This window comes from Fukomys damarensis, unplaced genomic scaffold (assembly GCF_012274545.1).
Source record: "Fukomys damarensis isolate Sample0158 unplaced genomic scaffold, DMR_v1.0_HiC HiC_scaffold_6, whole genome shotgun sequence".
Lineage (NCBI taxonomy): Eukaryota > Metazoa > Chordata > Mammalia > Rodentia > Bathyergidae > Fukomys > Fukomys damarensis.
Window position 1 is genome coordinate 42423397 of NW_022900918.1, and position 6729 is coordinate 42430125.

At 51.5% G+C, this 6729-nt stretch overlaps 2 long non-coding RNA genes across 4 annotated transcripts in view; one reads left to right on the forward strand and one right to left on the reverse strand.

Annotated features, from left to right (window-relative positions):
- Nucleotides 1–1859: 1859 nt before the first annotated feature.
- On the reverse strand, nt 1860–6660 carry LOC117285137. Of its 2 annotated transcripts, none has more exons than XR_004516117.1 (4): nt 6074–6660; nt 4267–4346; nt 3445–3594; nt 1860–2390 (listed from the first exon to the last, which is right to left on the reverse strand). It is a non-coding gene; the product is annotated as an uncharacterized LOC117285137 (long non-coding RNA). The 2 variants fall into 2 exon arrangements; XR_004516118.1 differs by having other exon boundaries at nt 1861–2390; nt 3449–3594.
- The window catches only part of LOC117285138, a 37071-nt gene continuing 36968 nt past the window's right edge, over nt 6627–6729 (forward strand). Inside the window, exon 1 of one of the 2 annotated variants that reach the window (XR_004516120.1) lies at nt 6627–6695. This is a non-coding gene — a long non-coding RNA (uncharacterized LOC117285138). The remainder of the gene's footprint in view (nt 6696–6729) is intronic. The other variant, XR_004516119.1, reaches the window with a different exon arrangement.

Consider the following 6729-nt stretch of genomic DNA (forward strand, 5'->3'; position numbering starts at 1 on the left):
CCCACCCCCGAGGCAGTCTTTCTGGGGCTTCGTCAGGATGCCAGCACTAATGTATGATCTCGACCACTGCACGCTGGCAGGGCCAGGCTCCCACATGAAGGCCCTGCTCTGCCTCCAGGCATTCCCTGCCAGCTGCTCTCCAATCAGCCCAGCTTGTCCTGCCTTAGGCATGGACAGCCTTGTCCTCAGCCAGACTCGTGAGGGACCTGCAAGGACTCCAGCGCACTCTGGCTGAAGGGCCTTCTCTCCTCTGCCTGCCCTGCACACTCAGCTGCCTTGGGACCCAGCACTCTGGGTTTGGCTAACTCTGAGGGTTTGGCTAACACTGGACTCTATCCAGTGAGCACCACAGCCAGGAGTTGTCCCCAGGCTGAATCCGGGGCACAGGGCTCCCTGTTGTGTTTGCTGTCCGTGGCTGGAGTAGTCTCCTCGTGTCATTTGTCAGCTGTCCCCAAAGTCTGTAACTGGAAACCACTCCAGCTTGTCCAGAATGGAAGCCCTCACTCGTATGGGCCAGGAACCTCAGCCCTGTGAAGATTAGGGTACTTGGAGAAAACCGTTTCTAAAGGAAAACCACCCCAGAAATGACTCAGAGTTAAGACAATGACATATGCTACATGTTAAACACAGAGTGCAGGTAGCACACAGCCAGGAACTCCAGTCTGGGCTGCAGAAGGAACCTCCTACCTGCGAGACTGGAGAGATGCGCAGATGAAACACAGACAGGCAGCGGCAGGAGTGGAGAGAAGAGAAGAGGCTGGCAGGAGCCCAGGGTGGGGCACAGAAGGGTGGGGCCAGGGCTGGTCTCGGGAGCTCATGCGGCTCGCGTTCTTGCTTTACGTGGCTGGGACCAACGGAGAAACGAACTCAGGGTGGACTAAGCTCCGGAGGGTACTGACTCCAAGGCAGAGTCAGTGTCAAGGGAGAGAAGGATGAAGAGGCTGGGGTCAGGAAAGTGTTTTCAGTCACAAGGTACTACTTTTACACTGTTACTGAAAATATTTCCAGATCCTCATGCTGAGTGAGAAATGCTGGTCAGGCTACCGTTGTGGCTCAGTGGTCAAGCACTGCCCGGCATACATGGAGACCGGGGTGTGAGCCCCAGCATGGCAGAGTCATGTTTTAGGGCAGCCCTTTGGGTGGTCACCAGTGGCTTATTTCCAGCCACTCAAAATAGGCGATTTTTGCCTAATATAAATAAATATTGATTGTTCTGGTCAATTTTGGCCTCAATTATCTGGTGACTAAGATATTTTCTTCTGGCAAAAGACAATAAATATTCAGATGCATGTAGTACTTTTTCAAACTATTGCAAAAGGAGCTATGCTAATTAGAATGTTAAAGAGACTCTGGTACAGGAGAAGCAGGCGTCGTTTCTGTGTAAGAAGCCCAAATGACACAAACTGTCTTGTGTGTGTGTGTGTGTGTGTGTGTGTGTGTGTGTGTGTGTGTGTGTGTGTGTGTGTGTGTGTGTGTGTGTGTGTGTGTGTGTGTGTGTGTGTGCGTGCGCGTGCCGCAGCTACATGCCCATCGTGTGCACAGATAACCAAGCTTCAGTGTCACCTCACATATATTTTATTCATCTAAATTACTGAAAATAAAATGTATAGTATGATGTAATGCAACCATATATTGTGTACAGTTTGTATATAAAAAAGAAAGAATGATTAAAAGTCGATGAGAGACTGTTTATAAATCTTGATTGCTTCATAATTTTAACTTTGAGCAACATTTTTATCATAATTATAGGCTTTCTTAAAGCATTTATGCAGATTGTTGTTACTCAAAAGGGGGTTTATTCCATTTTGGTATAAACTACACTTTTTTTCTTTATGGAATCACTCTCTGAGTTCCTAATACCCAGTGCTCAGCCAGAGCCATGGAACTCACAGAGCAGGAAGCCCTTGTCAGCAGGGCGCTGTGCCCCTCGGCCTCTGGCGCCCTGCCCTTGGGGGGGTCCTCCCTGTGGTGGTTCCGACGGTGGTTCCGACGCATGTCACCCTGTGGAAGCCCCAGGCTCCTCTGTGAACACTCATGGGCCTGTGAGGCTGGTACATTTCCGTTCCCGATGCTCAGATCTAGCAACTGAACCCTAGAGGTTTAAACCTGCAAAAGGTTCTAGTGTTCAATCTGGAATCATAGCATTCTACCCAGAGAAGGATCGGACTCTGCTGAGAATACTGCTACTTTATTTCCAAGCCTGGAAAAGTAAGGTCCAACAAAGGTGAAGTCGCCTGTCCAGTGTCCAGACAGACATCTACCTACACTGAGCTCAGTGAGCAACAAGTCACTGAAATTCAGGCTGTTAGAGGCGCTAGCATCTTGTGAACTCATAGCCAGAAAAAAAAATGTTTTCTCCATGGAATCTTCACTTTCACTACATCATAGACCTAAGAGAAAAGAAAAGAAAGAAAACACATTACCTAAAACAAAGAAAAAAGTTTTAAGAAGTAGACCCCAGATGAAACACATGGGAGGACAAAGAGGAATTGTCTATAAAATGGCCCGCGGTATCCCCAAATCCCACCTGCAAATCTCCACATTCTGAGGGCAAAGACAACCCGCCCACTCACGGGTACATTTTCAAGGTCTAAATGGATCCCTGGGCCCTCCCAGGAGATCACCACATGTCTAATGGACAGAGGATGGATAGATGGACAGATGAAGATCTGATACAACAATAAGGAGTGAAACACTCAACTCCTGTTGTTTAGGAAGGAAGAAAGTGAATTCCAGTCATGCATGAGTTCAAGTGGAGGGATAGGTCTTTGCCATATGGGCGATAAGAAGTTTAAGGTTCAACCACAGTTTCCACATGAAGGCTAATGTGGACGCCAACAGCGTGGGATGATGCTGAGGGCTCTGAGACGCAAGCAGACGCCTCCCTGGAGCACAGGAAGTCCGCCTCGAGGGCCCCAGGCTAGGCCACAGAGGCCGCCGCTTGACCCTACTCCCTCCACTGTGCCTGAGCTGGGGGCCAGGTGCCGGGCCTGCTGGCAGACCACGGAGGAGGGGTGAGCTTGGGGTGACGGCCTCCTGGCGGTCACAGTAACCCAACGGTGTGGGCGTCACTGCCTTCCCTGGAGGGATGGAGTGACAGCGCAAGGCCATAAAGTGTGGCCAGTGGTCCTGCAGGCACCGAGCTGCCATCTCAACACTCAGCGCCTCCAGGCTCCCGGCACCGTGCCAAGACTGCCGGGTGAAGGCCAGCGGCCTGGTACAGGCTCTTGACATCAGCCAGGGGCCAGGCATAGATAGTATTGGGGGCTTTCCAAAGTTAGTTAACTTTTCAAATGAAATTTGCTTTAATTGTAGCTGACTGAGAAGGCCCTTTGAAGTTTACATTATAAAATACTATAATAATATATTCCATATATGCATTCATCAGCAGATTCCTCCTTTGGGAGACAAATATTCAAGGTCTTCTCCACTGACAGTATTTACCCACTTCCAGTAATGAAAGGTGTTTCTACGTTCAAGAACCAGAATCCAGGAACTCTTGGCCCTGTTCAGCTCTGACTCAGAGATGATTCTGACACACCGATTTCATTCCTGCTCAGTCCTTACTGCATCAGCCTTCCGTGTGGCCAGTGACTAGGGAGAATGGAGCAGAGAACAAAGGAGGAAGTTGAGTGCTTGTATAAGTGAAGACAGAAAGCAAGCAAACCAGTGACACTGATTATTTTATTGAGCGTCAATGGCTTCCACTTAAATCCTTGGGTGGCTTCATTGGGAAACTTGACCACAAGCAAACTCATTACCTCTCACAGTGAATAGGTAGCCAGAACTTAAATTTGGAGACTTTTCTGAGGGAGGGTAGATCCCAAGGACACAAAACTGTGCTCTGCATGGTAAGCAGTACCTCATTGGCCAGAGGGTCAGTCAGTGCTGGCTGTTTCTGAGGCCCTGCCGTGAAGGGTGATTTTGGGGAGCTGTTCTCTCATGACCCCTGCACTGGCAGCCTCTGCCTGAACGGTGCCCTCCTTCCCCTGTGGAACCTGCAGGCTTTGAGCTGCAACCTCAGGGCCTCGCTGAGCCTTGCTCCCGCCCGCAGCCTCACCTGCAGCTGTCCTCTCTCCACATCCTCACCGCACCTCTGCCACCTCACACGCCCTCCCGATGAGATGGGAGTCCTTTGTGAGCCAACGCATCCACTGGGCAGGGCCTCTGGCTCTGTGTCCAGGGTGCTGTTGGCACAGAGCACGGTGCTCCTGGGAGTGACAGCTGTCCCCCTGCAACCTCTGCCCACCTGGGAAGCATTTGTACCTCAGGAGAAGCCTGATTGGATCCCTTCACGTTAGAAAAGAGCAGACTTGAGGCATTCAGAACGAGTTGGCCCCGTGGACCTGTGTGAACAAAGTGCTTTAAGAACCAACACATTGGCTTCCCCATTATACATGATGAACAGCTGTGGTTACCTTAACCAACCAGCCCTCTCTCTACCCTGAGGCCTCTGTCTCTGTATTTTGAGAGGGTTGGGGATACTGAGTGATGCTTTGATTGTGTCCCCTTGATGACAGACTCCGTGAGGGTCTCCTAGCTGTGTCTGTGTCCACAGAGCACACGGCTGGGGCTCAGCCTGGTCACATAGGACAGTGAATCACAATCATGCTGTTTTAAGGACTGTTTACTGTACAGTAGATGCTAACTGAAAGACTCACAGTCATTTTAAAAATAGCCATCTGAAGGAAAGTGCAGTGCAGTGAACTGGCTTTTCTCAAGGGAAAGCCCTGAGAATTTAAAAAAATCTTCCTAAGGACACATTTGCCCTTCTTTAGGTTTTACAGTCCCCTCACAAATTCTTTATTTTGCCCTTCCAGCTTTGTGTTTCAGTTCTAAAAATGAAGAGTAGGCAGCATGGTAACACAAAGGAAAGGGGAAACACGGGCTGCACACCAGGTGCAGGGCACCCTAACGGCTGCTAACCCGAGTGGCTGGCATGGGTGCAGTGATGGTCTGTGGACACACTGGGCAACTCCCAGTGACAGTGTGGCCAGATCTCAAGGGCGGCGAACCTCTGAGCGAGTAACAGGAATGTGCCTCCTGCTTTCTAGGAGCAAGCCATGACGGACTGGGGAGAGAGCCCCTGCATGGAAGGGTGCCTCACCCAGCAGCCACACCCGTCTTCTCATCCAGGGGGGGACACAAAGGCCCGGCTTCCCCAGGGCTCTGGAGGGCTCTGGCTCTGGTTGGTCACAGACATCCAGTGACCTTGGCCATGCACACCAGCTCAGCGAGGACCTCAGGTGTTTTAATTTGTCCCCATGCCCAGAGGCCAAGAGAGGAGAGGAGCCGGGAAGAAGCAGGGCTGCACCAGCACCTGCACCCCAGACCTGGACGGGGACAGGGGAGCAAGCTGGGATGCAGAGGCAGCGTCTGGGCCTTCAACAGTGTGGTCCCCCGTTTCCCACTGGGCTCCTTCACTGCACTCGCTGGGCCTGGGTGGGAGAGGCGCGTCCTGGTTTTTACAGAATCCCATGGTCGCCTCTGCAGTGCCCTGTGCCAGGCCACCACTTTCAGGGGTGCTCATCTTCTGGCCATGGGGACTCAGTACACTCAGGTTCCAAGCACAAGACCTAGCTGTGGGTTACAGCTCCACTTCCCAGCCCCATGATGCAGCTTGACATCTGTTTGCCAGAGTGTTTCACACTTAGCCTAACACCCACTATTAAGTGACAAAACTGTGGCAGCCTGTCAAAGCCAGCTGACTGGCAGCTGCTCCGCTTACAAAAACCATTCAAATATTTGCAGGTTTGGAAGCTTTGTGTAGTGCTGTACCCAATCTCTCAGTGATTTAGCATGTAAAATATAAGTCAAAGTTTTAAATCTGGCTTCCAAAATGTTTCCATTTCCCATACAAAAGGGGAGCACGTTCAGGGTGCTTGCTGGAACGGGTCCAATCCCCGATGGCTCTGTCCCCACCTGCAGATTCCTGAACCAACCCGGGTTCTAAAAAATGTTGAGGACCAGACTCTCTTCCTGTCATCAGCTGAACCAAATCACCTTAAACGCTGGGAGGATTGCTTCTCAAAAGTAGACCGAAATAAAACCAACCCTGAAAAAAGGCATGTACCTGCTTTATTTTCCCCTGGCAGCGGTTCCCAGGTGCCCTAAGGGATAGTGAGTCTTCCCAACGCCTCTGAGCTGTCTGGCGACTTCCCGGGCTAACCACGCAGTTAGGAAACAGTTGCAAACGACTTGGTGTTTCCGTGGACTGAGATCCACTGAGGAAAAGTCACGGGGGCTTTTTGTCCTGGACATTGCAGCCAGAGAAGGACATCCTGGAAACCTCAGCTGTGAGCACTGGCAAAAAATAACTACCACTCATCCGTTCGTCCCAGCGAGAGCTGTGGCTGAGCACCCAGCCCTTAGGGACGGGAGCTCAGGGCCGGCGGCGTGGGACAGCCTCTGGCTGTATCCTTGCTCTTTTGATTGTCTTTTAAATGTTGGGTGGGTAGGGGTCTGCTTGTAATTTCTTTGGGCAAAACGTGGGGTCATCGTTTTCCAAAAAGCAGATACAGTAGTTTGCTTTTCAAACATCCCGGGGGAGTCTCAGAGGGTGGTGATCTTAGGTTAGGGCTCTACCCACATCTGCACACAACTAGGGCAGGAGCAGACGGACAGACTGACAGCCGGCCGAAGCCCGGGCCTCTCTCCCTCCGCCCCCTGAGGAGCGCGCGCCCCGAGCAGGGAAGGTAGGCCGCCGGTTCCGGGGTCCCCGCCTCCGCG